The sequence below is a fragment of the Heterodontus francisci genome, chromosome 30 (assembly GCF_036365525.1).
Source record: "Heterodontus francisci isolate sHetFra1 chromosome 30, sHetFra1.hap1, whole genome shotgun sequence".
Lineage (NCBI taxonomy): Eukaryota > Metazoa > Chordata > Chondrichthyes > Heterodontiformes > Heterodontidae > Heterodontus > Heterodontus francisci.
In genome coordinates, this window is record NC_090400.1 from 63,993,691 (window position 1) to 64,011,089 (window position 17,399).

Here is a 17,399-nt window from a genome sequence, read left to right on the forward strand (position 1 = left end):
AAATTGCCCCTAGTATAGGTAGGTGGTAGGGGAATTGAGGGAAGGTGGGGATGTGGTAGGAATATGGGATTAATGTAGGATTAGTATGATGGGTGGTTGATGGTCAGTACAGACTCGGTGGGCCGAAGGGCCTGTTTCAGTGCTGTATCTCTAAATAAAATAAATAAAAGATCCCATATGCTTTGTTAATGACTCTCAATATATTGGTCTTAGAAGGGGTGCAATGCAGATTCACCAGGATGATACCAGAAGGCTTAAAAATTAAATCATAAGCATCGGTTACATAATAAATACCCTTAAATATCTCAATTAAATCACCACTTCTAAACTTAAAGGAATAGAAATCAAGTTTATAGACTCATGGATTGGCTACAGAAAAGAAGGCGGCCATTTGACCCGTTGTGTCCATGCCAGCTCTCTGCAAGAGCAACTCACTTAGTCCCACTACCCCACCTTTTCCCCGTAGCCTTACAAATTTTTTTCTCTTCAGATAATTATCCAATTCTCTTTTAAAGGTCTCGATTGAATCTGCCTCCACCACAGTCTCAGGCAGTGCATTCCAGATCCTAGCCAGTCACTGCGTTTAAAAACCTTTTCCTCATGTCACTGTTGTTTCTTTTTCCAATCACCTTAAATTGGTGTCCTCTGATTCTTGATCCTTCCATCAATGGAAAGAGGTTCTCTCTATCTACTCTGTCCAGATCCCTCACGATTTTGATTTTTTTTCAAATCTCCTCTTAATCTTGTCTTCCATAAGGAAAACATCCCCCGGTTCTCCAATCTTTCTACATAATTGAAGTTCCTCATCCCTGGAAACATTCTCATAAATCTTTCCTGCACCCTCTCTAAGGCCTTCACATCCTTTCTAAAGTGTGGTGCGCAGACTGGACACGATATTCCAGTTGAGGCCAAACCAGTTTTTTATACAGGTTTATCATAACTTCCTGCTTTTGTACTCAATGCCTCTACTTATAAAGCCAAGGTTCCCGGATGTCTTATTAACCGCCTTCTCCAGCTGCCTTGTCAACTTCGACAATTTGTGCACATGTACCCCCAGGCACCTCTGCTCCTGCACTTGGTTTAAAATTGTACCCTTTATTTTATATTGCCTCTCCTCATTTTTCTGACCAAAATGAATCTCTGCATTAAATTTCATCTGCCACTTGTCCACCCATTCCACCAGCCTGTCTCTGTCCTCTTGAAGTTTATCACTATCCTCCTCACAGTTCACAATACTACCAAGTTTTGTGTCATCTGAAAATTTTGAAATTGTGGCCTGTGCATGCAAGTCTAGCTCACTAACATGTATCAAGAAAAGCAGGTGTCCTAACACCAACCCCTGAGGAACCCCACTATATTAGGGGTCGGCAACGTACATGGACATCAGCGTCCGTGGTAAACAATTTTGACTGGTAATTTCAAGGATGAGAAATTTCCCATTGGCTTCTTCAGACCGGCTTTTTAAAAAATCGCAAGTTTCAGTTTCACAGCTGACAGGTGCTGAAGCAGAACAGTGCTTTCTGAACTTTGGACAGATTCAGGCTTTTCCAGCAGGTTCCAATTTTTTTTTAAAGTCCTCTGGAATACCACGAAGCTGTCCAGAGTTCAAAAGCACTGTTCCTGCTTTCAGCAATGGTCAGAGAGAAAGCGGGAAGGGGAGAGATAGAGTGGGGGAGGCGGGTGCTGAGAGAGAGAGAGATTGGGGGGAACAGAGGGAGAGAGAGGGAACAGAGAGAGAAAGGTGGGACTGAGAGAGAAAGGAGGACTGAGAGGGCGGGGATGACACAAGAGGGGACGGCACAGAGGGGGGGACAACACACAGAGGGAGGGGGAGAGAGAGAGAGAGACAGAGAGAGAGAGAAAGCAAACAAGATCACTGCTGACAGATGGACATCTAGCCAGAATACTCCACATAGCTACACAAGTGTGCGGGCAAACATTGACTACTTGTGCAAGCAGAAAAAGGCCATGTATCTTACTAAATCAGTGTCCAACATAGTGACGAGAAAGTAAGTCAATAAATTAGTCTTCTCAAATGCACACTTGCTGTGTTTTGATTAATAGTAAGTTAAATTTTTAGTTCCTTTATCTCACCAGCCCCCTATGTTAGACAAAAATTGTAATGTGGCCCCCCACGCTAAAAGGTTGGACACCCCTGCTCCAAGCCGTTAACCTTGTGTTTTAAAATAACTTAGTAGCTAGGTTCTTTTAAAACATGAGTTTAAAGGCTTGTGTTACGTAAACTCATTTTAAAATGGCAAAAATCACTCAGGGAATGTTTGGATTGCTACGCTCTGGCACGCATTACTATCACCTGAGACACAAATTCAGTATCATGATCAAAATTACTGGACTTTTATTTCTATATCAATATCACAATTCTGCTGCTATCCATTTGGAATCACAGTGTTCCAGAAGTTGTATTAAGGGGTAAGCAGTCAAGAAGATCCAAGGAATCTCCAAAAATCAACACTGTATGTTCCTCATGAATACAAGAGCAAGGTGTATTGGGGCTGAGTGATATTGGTGAAACAGGATGCTGGTGACCCATAAATAATAGTTAGTAAATACAATGTAATGGGTAGCTTTAATAAACCTTAATCTATGATGAACTGTCTACGATTTCTTAACAAAACTGATGCTGCATTTGCAGTTTTAAAATCTGTCGGGGAAGACATAGTAAAAATTTATTATGTTTCAATTACCATGTTAGAAACAGTCATTAACTGATTTTTTTGCTGCAAATTGGATTAAAGGACAAGTTTTACAAGTATGTCAAAGATCAGTAACTGCAATGTGCACACTTTACTATCCATTTTGAGGGCAGAAAACCTGAGTGGCCAATGTCACTTGAAAGTTGTATCATATAATTACATTATGTTAAAAGTGCAATAAAAACAAGAAATGCTGGAAATACTCAGCAGGTCTGGCAGCATCTGTGGAAAGAGAAGCAGAGTTAACGTTTTGGGTCAGTGACCCTTCTTCGGAGCTGACAAATATTAGAAATGTCAAAGGTTATAAGCAAGTGAGGCGGGGGTGGGGCAAGAGATAACAAAGGAGAAGGTGTAGATTGGACAAGGCCACATAGCTGACCAAAAGGTCATGGAGCAAAGGCAAACAGTATGTTAATGGTGTGTTAAAAGACAAAGCATTAGTACAGATAGGGTGTTAACAGACTGAAGATTGAACAGCAGCAAGTACAAATATGAAAAAAAAACAGTGGGTAAGTAAACTGAACAAACTAAGATGAAATGGTTGCTTGCCATTTCAACACTCCCCCCTGCTCTCATGCTCACATCTCTATCCTGGGCTTGCTGCAGTGTTCCAGTGAACATCAACGCAAGCTCGAGGAACAGCATCTCATTTACCGATTAGGCATACTACAGCCTGTCAGACTGAACATTCAGTTCAATAATTTCAGAGCATGACGGGCCCCCCATTTTACTTTTATTTTCAGTTATTTTTTCTTTTTTATATTTTTTACAATTTTTTTTGTATGTTTATTTCATTTCATCTTAGTTTGTTCCGTTTGCTTACCCACTGTTTTTTTTTCGTGTTTGTACTTCCTGCTGTTCAATCCTCAGTGCATTAACACCCTATCTGTACTAATGCTTTGTCTTTCAACACACCATTAACATATTGTTTGTCTTTGCTCCATGACCTTCTGGTCAGCTATGTGGCCTTGTCCAATCTACACCTTCTCCTTTGTTATCTCTTGCCACACCCCCGCCTCACTTGCTTATAACCTTTGACATTTCTAATATTTGTCAGTTCCGAAGAAGGGTCACTGATCCGAAACATTAACTCTGCTTCTCTTTCCACAGATGCTGCCAGACCTGCTGAGTATTTCCAGCATTTCTTGTTTTTATTTCAGATTTCCAGCATCCACAGTATTTTGCTTTTATTTTAGTGTTTAATTCACTGCCATTTCTCTTCCAGGAATGCCTACCTTGAAGAAGTTCTGCTCTTCCCTCCGACTGGATTTTCGTTTGTCTCTTTTACCTTGTTCACCTTCATTGCTTTCTATTTCCCTCCTGGTGTTTGATAAAGTGAGAAATAGTCCGTCTTCCTATTGTTGATTTTTCTACTTCCCCACCTCAATAACCACAATAACAATTCTCTCTTTGAGCTTTATGGTTTATTGGATGAATCCTCAGAGGTTTTCCGATAAGGTCCATCTACCACCTAGTGACATGGTGTACCTAGCTCTATTCTGCCAACAAAAGTAATTCGCTTTGGCATTGCATCCTATTTTTCTTGCTAGCTAGCTAATACGGTTGTGCTGCTCTCCATTGCTGAGCTACTTTATACCAAGAAATATGTTTTAAATAGGACTGCGGTTTGATGGCATTAGATTGGCTGTTCACTTTATATACAGATTAATTGCCCCCATATCAATAGTTTTGTCAGATGTCCGTGGTGTGACATGTCAGTGCCTGTCCCTAGACTATATACCTTCCTCCAGTCCGATAAACAACCACTTGCCGCTAATCTGTTTCCTGTCACTCAGCCAATTTCGTATCCATGCTGCTACTGTTCCTTTTATTCCAGGAGCTCTAACCTGTTATGTGGCACTTTATCAAATATTTTTTGGAAATTCATGTACATCACATCAACCACATCACCCTCATCAACCCTCTCTCCTACTTCAAGCAAGATAGTTAAACACAACTTGTGGCTTTCCTTAATTAATTAATCCAACTTTGTCCAAGTGATTATTAATTTTGTCCCAAAGTATCATTTCTGAAACCTTTCTCACCATCAAGGTTAAACTGATTGGCCTGTAGTTGCTGGGCTTATCTTTACACCCTTTTTTGAACAAAGGTGTAAAATTTGCAATTCTCCAGTCCTCTGGTACCACCCCTGTAACTCTGGAGGATTGGAAGACTATGGCCATGCCTCCACAAATTCCACCCTTACTTCCCTCAGTATCCTTGGATGCATCTCATCTGATTATTTTGACTTATCAACTTTATGTACAGCTAGTCTATCTGATATCCTAATCAGCCCCACTCCTCCTTTTATCACATTTTTACTATTTATATTAGAGTCATAGAGTTATATAGCACAGAAACAGGCCCTTCGGCCCATCGTGCCTATGCCAGCCATCCAGCACCCAATTGTTACCAGAGTGCTTCTATATTTTGTAAAATATGCTTTAAGGACTTATAGTTGAATTATGGACATTGATTCATCTGGAAGCTTGAACTTTGTGTTTTTTTTAGGAAGTCACCAGAAGGTTCCTGAACTTGGCTTGTAAAAAAGCCCTTACTGGAAGGCACCTGTTTTCAGATAAAATACCAGCAGGTAGCTTGTTGTTTTGACTTGGGGAGATGTTTACATAGAAGTGACAGGTCAAGATTTACAGAGGTCAGGAGACTTGACTTCTGGAATGGTTTTTGGTTTCACTTTGAATTGTAAAAAAAAGACAGTTGGTTTTTGCCTGTCAAGAAAACCCCAGCTCATCACTCTCTCTCTTGGAAAGAAACCGTGCATATCCAGTGTGTCAGTCTCCTCTCCCCTCCTGTATTTGAAGAATCCCTGCATATCGAATCTGTGGGAACTGAAACCTCTGTTGCCGCATTTCTGCTGTAAGGCCTATCTGAAGCCTCTGTAGCTGCATTTCTGGAAAGGCCTACCAAAACTGATCTTCAGCATTGCCTGAAAAGAACTGTTCTGGGAAGATCCCAGTGATAGCCATGATACGCATTTGGGCGCCTAACCAAAACAAAAGACATCTTTCCATAATTTTTTTTTCTTCAAGACTGAGCAAGTTTTCAGCCTAAGTGTTTTTTTTCTGGGGTTTTTTGTAACAGAGCTCTAAAGCAAAATTCCCTTTTATTTTTCCGGTTAACTGGTGTATGTGTGTATATATATATATAAATGTGTGTGTGTGTGCTTGACTTCATTACTGGTTAAGACTTGTTTTTTAATGAACTGATAATTTTGTTGTTTATTAAAAAAAACCTGGTTGGTGTGTTTTATTCTGGGATAAAAATAGAGTCTATGATTGACCGTATCGGCAAGTGGAAACATTTAAATATATGGTAAAATGGGCAGAGCAGAGGCAAATGTAATTTAATCCTGAGAAGTGTGAGGTGATGCATTTTGGAAGGACAAACAAGGCAAGGGAATATACAATGGGTGGTATGACCCTAGGAAGTACAGAGGGTCAGAGGGACCTTGGTGTACTTGTCCATAGATCACTGAAGGCAGCAGCACAGGTAGATAAGGTGGTTAGGAAGGCATATGGGATACTTGCCTTTATTAGCCGAGGCATAGAATATAAGAGCAGGGAGGTTATGATGGAGCTGTATAAAATGCTAGTAAGGCCACAGCTGGAGCACTGTGTACAGTTCTGGTCGCCACACTATAGGAAGGATGGAGCATTTCAGCTATGATGAGAGACAGGATAGGCTAGGGTTGTGTTCCTTAGAGCAGAGAAGGCTGAGGGGTGACCTGATTGATGTATACAAAATTATGAGGGGCATAGATAGGGTAAATTGGAAGAGACTTTTTCCCTTACCGCAGGTGTCAATAACCAGGGGGCATAGATTTAAGGTAAGGAGCAGGAGGTTTAGAGGGGATTTGAGGAAAACTCTTGTCTCCCAGAGGATGATTGGAATTTGGAACACACTGCCTGAAGGGGTCTTAGATGCAGTCACCCTCACAACATTTAAGACGTATTTAGATGAGCACTTGAAACGCCATAGCAGACAAGGCTCGGGCCAAGTGCTGGAAAATGGGATTAGAATAGATAGGTGCTTGATGGCCGGCATGGACATGATGGACCGAAGGGCCTGTTTCTGTGCTGTATAACTCTATGACTCTATGTTGTGACCTGTGGAGAAGTAGGACTAGAATAAAAGTGCATTCCTCCCGCCTCGGTCATAACAATATGCCTATAAAAAGACTTTTCGATTTACTTTTATGTTGGCTGCCAGTCTCTTCTCATAATCTCTCTTTGCTTCTCTTATTTGTTTTTTCACTTCCCCTCTGAACCTTCTGTATTCAGCCTGGTTCTCAATTGTATTCTGCACCTGATATCTGTCATACACTCCTTTTTCTGCTTCATCATACTCTCTATCTCTTTTGTTATCCAGGGAGCTTTGGAATTGTTTACCGTAGCTTTTCCCCTTGTGGGAATGTACCTTGACTGTACCCAAACAATCTCCTCTTTAAAGGCAGCCCATTGGTCTGTTACAGTTTTGCCTGCCAATCTTTGATTCCAATTTATCTGGACCAGATCTATTCTCACTCCATTTAAGTTAATTATTTTTAGTCTGGATGGCTCCCTGTCCTTTTCCGTAGCCAACCCAAACCTTATGATACTATGATCATTGTCCCCTAAATGTTCCCTTACTGACACTTGATCCATTTGACCCAACTCATTTCCCAGAACCAGATCCAGCAATGCCTTCTTCCTCATCATACTGGAAACATACTGATGTAGAAAATTCTCCTGAACACAATCTAGAAACTCATCCCTTTCTCTGCCCTTTACACTATTATTATCTCAGTCTATTATTTGGTTAATTAAAGTCCCCCATTGTAACTACTCTGTAATTCTTGCACCTCTCTGTAATTTCCTTGCAAATTTGTTCCTTTATTTCTTTCCTACTAGATAGTGGCTGATAGAATGTAATGGTACCTCAGTTGTTTCTTAGCTCTAACCAAATATATTCTGTCCTTGACCCCTTGAGGAGATCCTCTCCTCTCCAGCACTCTCCTAAACCTCCTACTTTCTTTCCTTCCCTATCTTTCCTGAACACCTTGTATCCAGGAATATTTAGTCCTGTAGTCTTTTTGAGCCAGGTCTTAGAATCATAGAGCTTTTACGGCACAGAAAGAGGCCACTTGGCCCATCATGTCTGTGCTGACCAAGAAACAATCCACCCAGTCTAATCCCACTTTACAGCATTTGGTCCGTAGCCCTGCAGATTATGGGACTTGAAGTGCATATCCAGGCTCCTTTTGAATGAGTTGAGGGTTTTTGCCTCAACTATCTTTTCAGGTAATGAGTTCCAGACCCCCACCACCCTCTGGGCGAAACCTTTTTCCTCATCTCCCCTCTAATCTTTCTACCAATCATTTTAAATCTATGCCCCTAGTCACTGACCTCTCTGCTAAGGTGAATAGAACCTTCACCTCCACTCTATCCAGGCCCCTCATAATTTTGTACATTTCAATCAGATCTCCCCTCAGCCTTCTCTGTTCCAAGGAGAACAACCCCAGCTGAGCCAATCTTTCCTCATTACTGCATTTTTCCAGTCCTGGCAACATCCTCGTAAACCTCCTCTGTACCCTCTCTAGTACAATTACATCCTTTCTGTAATGAGGTGACCAGAACTGCACACAGTCCTCAAGTTGCGTATTAACCGATGATTTATACAATTCCAGCATAACCTCCCTGCTCTTTTATTTTCTATACCTCAGCTAATAAAGGAAAGGATTCCATATGCCTTCTTAACCACCTTATTGGCTAGTCCCACTACCTTCAGGGATCTGTGGTCATTCACTCCAAGGTCCCTCACTTCCTCTGCACTTCTCAGTATTTTCCCATTAATCGTGTATTCCTTTGCTTTGTTTGACCTCCCCAAATGCATCACCTCACACTTCTCCAGGTTGAATTCCATTTGCCACTTTTCTGCCCATCTACAGCTATCCTCCTCGCTATCTACCACATGGCCAGTCTTTGTGTTGTCTGCAAACTTCTTGATCAAGTCCCCTACATTTACGTCCAAATCGTTAATATATACCACAAAAAGCAGGGGGCCCAGTACTGAGCCCTGCGGAACGCCACTGGTAACAGCTCTCCAGTCCCAAAAACACCTGTCAAGATCTTCCCTGAACAAATCCATGCTGACTATCCTTGATTAATCCGTGCCTTTCTAAGTAAACAGTTTATCCTGCCTCTCAGAATTGATTCCAATAATTTGCCCACAACTGAGGTTAGACTGACTGGCCTGTAATTATTTGGTTTATCCATCGTTCCCTTTTTAAACAGGGTGCAACGTTAGCAGTGCACCAACATCTTCCGCCCCTACACATAGGTTGCCTTTTTCGTCTTTTATGGGTCCTACTCTTTCCTTCGTTATCCTCTTGTTCTTAATGTATTGATAAAACATGTTTGGGTTCATCTTGATTTTGCTTGCCAATATTCTTTCATGCCCTCTCTTTGCTTTCCTAATTTCCTTTTTGATTTCACCTCTCCACTTTCTATACTCCTCTCAGCTTTCTGTAGTATTGAGCTCTTGATGTTGGACATAAGCTTTCCTTTTCTTACCCTGTAAGCTCCTTGACATTCATGGGGCTCTAGATTTAGCAGTGCCACCCTTTTTCTTTGTGGGAACATGTTTACTCTGAACCCCTTGAATCTCCCCTTTGAATGCCTCCCACTGCTCTGATGCTGATTTACCTTCAAGTAGCTGTTTCCAGTCCACTTTAGCTAAATCACTCCTCAGCTTAGTAAAATTGGCCTTGCCCCAATTCAGGACTGTAACTCCTGTCCTTGTCCTTTTCCATAGTTATGTTAAAATTGACTGAATTATGATCACTACCACCAAAATGCTCTCCCACTGCCACTCCTTCCACCTGCCCATCTTCATTTCCTAACATTAAGTTTAAAACTGCACCCTGTCTTGTTGGACTTGCTACATACTGGCCAAAAAAGATCTCCGTAATCGCCACAACATCATATTTACAAATGGCTATCTGCACCTGCAGCTCACCAACCTTAGTTACCACACTCTGCGCATTCACATGCATGCACAGTAAATCTAATATAGACCTTATTGCATTCCCTCTTACTCTGACCCTCCCTAATACCTTACCAGTTGCTACTCTAGTGCTATCCGTCTCTCCCAATTCATTTTGCACCTGGTTTTCCTCTCTAATATTACCTCGTGGTTCCCACACCCCGAGCAAATTAGTTTTAACCCTCCCCAATAGCACTAGCAAATCGCCCCGCAAGGACATTGGTCCCGGCTCTGTTCAGGTACAACCAGTCTGGCTTGTACAGGTCCCATCTCCCCGAGACTGGTTCCAAAGTCCCAGGAATCTAAATCACCATCTCCAGCACCATCTCTCCATTCAAACATTCATATACCAGACTCTTCTTTGCTCCATCAGTGCTGCTTTTCCCCCTTCTCCATGAAAATGGCACACAAAGGTATGCATAGAGAGAATGCCATATCTGCTCCAGAAAAGCCCTCATTGGGGATCAGGAAAGTAAAACTATCCCAGTGGTCTCACGCTGCCAGGACCAGTGATAAGAGTCCAGGTGTGTGTGGGCAGAAAGGTAAAAAACAATCACTGCAAAAAGCTATTGCTGAGCTGACTCTCCAAGCTCACACACTCCTTATTTCCAGCTGTCTAACCTGATGCTGCAAGCTGCACCTCAGGCTAAAAGTGTTGTGTAATTGTGAAAGCAGCAAGTGTGGAGCAGCAGTGCAAACGGGCCTGATTATAATTTATCTAAATGGTCACTCGGGACACAGCAGGTGGATTGCAGATGGAATTTGAGGGAGAAATCTTGTGATCCACCATTTGGGATTTGCCAATACTACTGCAAATGGCATGGAAATTATTCCCACCATTGTTCCTGTAGCACTGAGTTTGTGCCAGCAGATGGTGGTGTTGCCAGTGTAAATCCTGTTTGAAATTGTTTTGTGTGGTCTTGCACTGCTCCAGCTAAGGATGTGTTTAACAGTGGTAATTAGTATTATTTCTTCCAATTACTTTATGTTAAATCTGATACTATGCAAAAAATAGGATCATTGAATCATAGAATGGCCCATTGTGTCTCAGCAAGAGCAACTCACCTAGTCCCACCCCTCCTCCTTTTCCCTGTAGCCCTGCAAATTTTTTCTGTTCAGATAATTTTCCAACTCTCTTATAAAGGCCTCCACCACACTCTCAGGCAATGCATTCTAGATTCTATCCACTCGCTGCGTAAAAAAGGTTTTCCTCATGTTGCCATTGCTTCTTTTGCCAATCACCTTAAATTGGTGTCCTCTGGTTCTTGATCCTTCTGTCAATGGGAACATGGGTCCTAACATTGACCCCTAGAGAACCCAAGTAGAATCATAGAATAGTTACAGCACAGAAGGAGGCCATTTGGACTGCTATATACCTTCCTCCATTCTGAAAAACAACCATTCACAAATACTCTGTTTCCTGTCACTCAGCCAATTTTGTATCCATGCTGCCACTGTCCCTTTTATTCCATGGGCTCTAACTTCACTGACAAGCCTGTTATGTGGCACTTTATCAAATACCTTTTGGAAGTCCCTGTACACCACATCAACCACATTACTCTCATCAACCCTCCCTGTTATCTCATCAAAAAACTCAAGAAAGTTAGTTGAACACGATTTACCCTTCACAAATCCGTGCTGGCTTTCCTTAACTAATCCACAAGTGACTATTAAATTTGTCCTGAATTATTGTTTCCTAAAACTTTCCCATCACTGAGGTTAAACTGACTGGCTTTTTTTTTAGAACAGTACAGCACAGGAACATGCTCCTGGCATGCCCTCCTGCAATCTTCATTGAACCAGGGGTTGGTGTCCTGACTTGATGGTAATTGTCTTTTTTTCTCCTTCTTCTTTGGCCTCCTTGTCTCGAGAGACAATGGGTAAGCGCGTGGAGGTGATCAGTGGTAATTGTAGAACAAAGAACAGTACAGCACAGGAACAGGCCATTCGGCCCTCCAAGCCTGCGCCGATCTTGATGCCTGCCGAAACAAACACCTCCGGGGCCCATATCCCTCTATTCCCTTCCTATTCATATATTTGTCAAGATGTCTCTTAAACGTCGCACTTCGTATCTGCTTCCACCACCTCCCCTGGCAGCAAGTTCCAGGCACTCACCACCCTCTGTGTAAAAAAACTTGCCTCGCACATCCCCTCTAAACTTTGCCCCTCGCACCTTAAACCTATGTCCCCTAGTAACTGACTCTTGCACCCTGGGAAAAAGCTTCTGACTATCCACTCTGTCCATGCCGCTCATAACTTTGTAAACCTCTATCATGTTGCCCCTCCACCTCCGTCGTTCCAGTGAAAACAATCCGAGTTTTTGCAGCGGCGACAGGGAGAGCGAGGTGGCAGCTGGGTAAGTGAGTTTACAACTTATATAAACTTACCTTGTTGTTTTGGCGGTTTCTTTTTGCAGCGGCGACAGGGAGAGCGAGGTGGCAGCTGGGTAAGTAAGTCCTATATATTTGGGCAGCGGCTGAACCCGAGACACTACACCTGTAGTGTCTCCCACCCGCCCTCCTCCTCTAACCAAAAAAAAAGGACTCGGTGGTGTGCAGATAAGGTAAGGCTTTTTCTATTTTTTTTCCTGTGATTGGTGAAAACTTTTCGTTCCTTTTTCGTTTATCTAAGTTAAGACTAACTTAAGCTTAAGATTGAAAATGGCAGGAGATCTCAGACCCGTGTTATGCTCCTCTTGCTCAATGTGGGAGCTCAGGGACACGGCTGATGTCCCTGACTCCTTCACGTGCTGGAAGTCTGTCCAGCTGCAGCTCTTGTTAGACCGCATGACGGCTCTGGAGCTGCGGATGGACTCACTTTGGAGCATCCACGATGCTGAGGAGGTCGTGGATAGCACGTTTAGCGAATTGGTCACACCGCAGATTAGGATTGCTGAGGGTGAAAGGGAATGGGTGACCAAAAGGCAGAGAAAGAGCAGGAAGGCAGCGCAGGTGTCCCCTGCGGTCATCTCCCTCCAAAACAGGTATACCGTTTTGGATACTGTTGAGGGAGATGGCTCACCAGGGGAAGGCAGCAGTAGCCAGGTTCATGGCATCGTGGCTGGCTCTGCTGTTCGGAAGGGCGGGAAAAAGAGTGGAAGGGCTATAGTTATCGGGGATTCGATTGTAAGGGGAGTAGATAGGCGGTTCTGTGGTCGAAAACGAGACTCCCGAATGGTATGTTGCCTCCCAGGTGCACGGGTCAGGGATGTCTCAGATCGGCTGCAGAACATTCTGAAAGGGGAGGGTGAACAGCCAGTTGTCGTTGTGCACATAGGCACCAATGATATAGGTAAAAAACGGGATGAGGTCCCACAAGCAGAATTTAGGGAGTTAGGAGCCAAGTTAAAAAGTAGGACCTCAGAGGTAGTAATCTCAGGATTGCTACCAGTGCCACGTGATAGTCAGAGTAGAAATGAAAGAATAGTCAGGATGAATGTGTGGCTTGAGAGATGGTGCAGGAGGGAGGGGTTCAGATTTTTGGGACATTGGGACCGGTTCTGGGGGAGGTGGGACTATTACAAATTGGACGGTCTACACCTGGGCCGGACTGGAACCAATGTCGGCATAAGGAGGGAGGAAGTGTTGGGTATTCTAAAAGGCATTAAGGTGGACAAGTCCCCAGGTCCGGATGGGATCTATCCCAGGTTTCTGAGGGAAGCGAGAGAGGAAATAGCTGGGGCCTTAACAGATATCTTTGCAGCATCCTTAAACACGGGTGAGGTCCCGGAGGACTGGAGAATTGCTAATGTTATCCCCTTGTTTAAGAAGGGTAGCAGGGAAAATCCAGGTAATTATAGACCGGTGAGCCTGACGTCAGTGGTAGGGAAGCTGCTGGAGAAGATACTGAGGGATAGGATCTATTCCCATTTGGAAGAAAATGGGCTTATCAGTGATAGGCAACATGGTTTTGTGCAGGGAAGGTCATGTCTTACCAACTTAATAGAATTCTTTGAGGAAGTGACAAAGTTGATTGATGAGGGAAGGGCTGTAGATGTCATATACATGGACTTCAGTAAGGCGTTTGATAAGGTTCCCCATGGTAGGCTGATGGAGAAAGTGAAGTCGCATGGGGTCCAGGGTGTACTAGCTAGATGGATAAAGAACTGGCTGGGCAACAGGAGACAGAGAGTAGCAGTGGAAGGGATTTTCTCAAAATGGAGACGTGTGACCAGTGGTGTTCCACAGGGATCCGTGCTGGGACCACTGTTGTTTGTGATATACATAAATGATTTGGAGGAAAGTATAGGTGGCCTGATTAGCAAGTTTGCAGACGACACTAAGATTGGTGGAGTAGCAGATAGTGAAGGGGACTGTCAGAGAATACAGCAGAATATAAATAGATTGGAGAGTTGGGCAGAAAAATGGCAGATGGAGTTCAATCAGGGCAAATGCGAGGTGATGCATTTTGGAAGATCCAATTCAAGAGTGAATTATACAGTAAATGGAAAAGTCCTGGGGAAAATTGATGTACAGAGAGATTTGGGTGTTCAGGTCCATTGTTCCCTGAAGGTGGCAACGCAGGTCAATAGAGTGGTCAAGAAGGCATACGGCATGCTTTCCTTCATCGGACGGGGTATTGAGTACAAGGGTTGGCAGGTCATGTTACAGTTGTATAAGACTTTGGTTCGGCCACATTTGGAATACTGCGTGCAGTTCTGGTCGCCACATTCCCAAAAGGATGTGGATGCTTTGGAGAGGGTGCAGAGGAGGTTCACCAGGATGTTGCCTGGTATGGAGGGCGCTAGCTATGAAGAGAGGTTGAGTAGATTAGGATTATTTTCATTAGAAAGACAGAGGTTGAGGGGGGACCTGATTGAGGTGTACAAAATCATGAGAGGTATAGACAGGGTGGATAGCAAGAAGCTTTTTCCCAGAGTGGGGGATTCAATTACTAGGGGTCACGAGTTCAAAGTGAGAGGGGAAAAGTTTAGGGGGTATATGCGTGGAAAGTTCTTTACGCAGAGGGTGGTGGGTGCCTGGAACGCGTTGCCAACGGAGGTGGTAGACGCGGGCACGATAGCGTCTTTTAAGATGTATCTAGACAGATACATGAATGGGCAGGAAGCAAAGAGATACAGACCCTTAGAAAATAGGCGACATGTTTAGATAGAGGATCTGGATCGGCGCAGGCTTGGAGGGCCGAAGGGCCTGTTCCTGTACTGTAATTTTCTTTGTTCTTTGTTCTTTTTCCAACCTCTCCTCATAGGTAATGCCCTCCAGACCAGGCAACATCCTCTGTACCCTCTCCAAAGCCTCCACGTCCTTCTGGTAGTGTGGCGACCAGAATTGCACGCAATATTCTAAGTGTGGCCTAACTAAGATTCTGTACAGCTGCAACATGACTTGCCAATTTTTATACTCTATGCCCCGACCGATGAAGGCAAGCATGCCGAATGCCTTCTTGACGACCTTATCCACCTGCGTTGCCACTTTCAGTGACCTGTGGACCTGTACGCCCAGATCTCTCTGCCTGTCAATACTCCTCAGGGTTCTGCCATTTACTGTATAAATTATCATTGTTGGGCTTACCCTTGCACCTTTTTTTGACCAAGGGTGTAACATTTGCAATTATCCAGTCTTGCAGCAGCTTTTTCGGAAGCAGAGATAGTGCGAGCGAGTTATCAGCTGGGAAGGTCAGTTTCAGCTTAAAGTAAATTACCTTTTGTTTCGGCGGACCAGGGGACTGCTGGGTAAGTAAAAACCTATATATTTGGGCAGTGGCTGAACCCGAGACACTACACGTGTAGTGTCTCCCACCCGCCTTCCTCCTCTAACCAAAAAAAAGGACTCTGGTGTGTTGATAAGGTAAGCTTTTTTATTTCTTCTGTATCGTGTGATTGGTTAAAAATTTACTTTCTTTTTTTACTTTTTTTGATTTATCTATTAATTGGTTATTTGATAAAGACCATAGCAGAGAAGTATCAGAAAGTATTTAACTCATAAATGTATATAAAGTAATAAAGTAATTAACTAAGTAGAGATGGCTGGGCAGGTGATGTGCTGTCGCTGTATGATGTGGGAGCTGGCTGACCTTATTGTGAACGGCAGGGACCACATCTGCAGCAAGTGTTGGTTGCTGGAAGAATTCCGGCTCAGAGTTGATGATCTGGAATCTGAGCTTCAAACACTGCGGCACATCCGGGAGGGGGAGAGTTACCTGGACGTTTTGTTTCAGGAGGCAGTCACACCTGGTAGATTAAGTAATTCGAATTCAGTTAGTGATCAGGGATAACAGGGTGTGATTGCAAGTGAGGCAGGTAGGGGGATCCTGAGTTCAGGAGTGGAGGAGCCTCAGCCTTTGACCTTATCCAACAGGTACGAGATACTTGCTCCCTGTGTGGATGAGGAAAAGGGCTGCGGGGAGGATGAGCCAACTGACCATGGCACCATGGTGCAGAAGACCATTCAAGAGGGGGGAGCAAAAAGACAAGTGGTAGTTATAGGGGATTCTATAATTAGGGGGATAGATAGTATCCTTTGCAAGCCGGATCGGGAGTTCCGCATGGTGTGTTGTCTGCCCGGTGCCAGGGTGCAGGACATCTCTGACCGGCTTGAAAGGATATTGGAGCGGGAGGGGGAGGATCCAGTTGTTGTGGTCCACGTTGGGACTAACCACATAGGCAAGGCTAGGATGGAGGACCTGTTTGGGGATTATAAAGCACTAGGAACGAAATTAAGGAACAGGTCCTCGAGGGTCATAATCTCCAGATTACTGCCCGAGCCACGTGCAAATTGGCTTAGGGATAAGAATATTAGGGAAGTAAACACGTGGCTCAGGGAGTAGTGTGGGAAAGAGGGGTTCCATTTCATGGGGGATTGGCATCAGATTTGGAACCGGGGGGATCTGTACCGATGGGACGTTCTCCACCTGAACCGATCTGGAACTAGTGTTCTAGCGAAACGGATAAATAGGGTGGTCTCTAGGACTTTAAACTAGTGAGTCGGGGGGAAGGGAAAGGGAAAACGACAGGGAGTATGATGGTAAATAAAAAGGTAAGCAGCAGGTTAACATGTGTGCAGGAGGGTTTAAGTTCAAGGCAGACTATGAAAGAAGCAGAAAGGAAGGATAACTCAGGAGTTATTATTAGAGATGTTGGAAATCATGAGGGTAAGAAAGCTAGCATAAAGGCACTTTACCTGAATGCTCGTAGCATTCGTAACAAGGTTGATGAGTTAACGGCACAAATCATCGCGAATGAATATGATTTGGTAGCCATTACGGAGACATGGTTACAGGTTGGTCACGACTGGGAGTTAAATATCCAGGGGTACCAGACTATTCGGAAGGACAGACAGGAAGGTAAGGGAGGTGGTGTAGCTCTGATATTCAAGGACGACATCAGGGCAGTGCTGAGAGATGATATAGGTTCTATGGAGAATGAGGTTGAATCCATTTGGGTGGAAATTAGAAACTCTAAGAAGAAAAAATCATTGATAGGCGTAGTCTATAGGCCACCAAATAATAACATCACATTGGGGCGGGCAATAAACAAAGAAATAACTAATGCCTGTAAAAATGGTACGGCAATTATCATGGGGGATTTTAATCTACATGTAGATTGGTTGAACCAGCTCAGTCAGGGTAGCCTTGAGGAGGAGTTCATTGAGTGTATCCGTGATAGTTTTCTTGAACAGTATG

At 43.7% G+C, this 17,399-nt stretch overlaps 1 protein-coding gene across 9 annotated transcripts in view; it reads left to right on the top strand.

Annotated features, from left to right (window-relative positions):
- The window catches only part of LOC137346878 (uncharacterized), a 398,647-nt gene that overhangs the window by 349,862 nt on the left and 31,386 nt on the right, over nt 1–17,399 (top strand). Inside the window, exon 19 of one of the 9 annotated variants that reach the window (XM_068010838.1) lies at nt 3,940–4,026. The exons of the other annotated variants lie outside the window; for them this stretch is intronic. The gene's annotated coding sequence lies outside the window, so the exon portion shown is untranslated. Of the gene's footprint in view, nt 1–3,939; nt 4,027–17,399 lie in introns of those variants that run through there. 9 annotated transcript variants of the gene reach the window in all.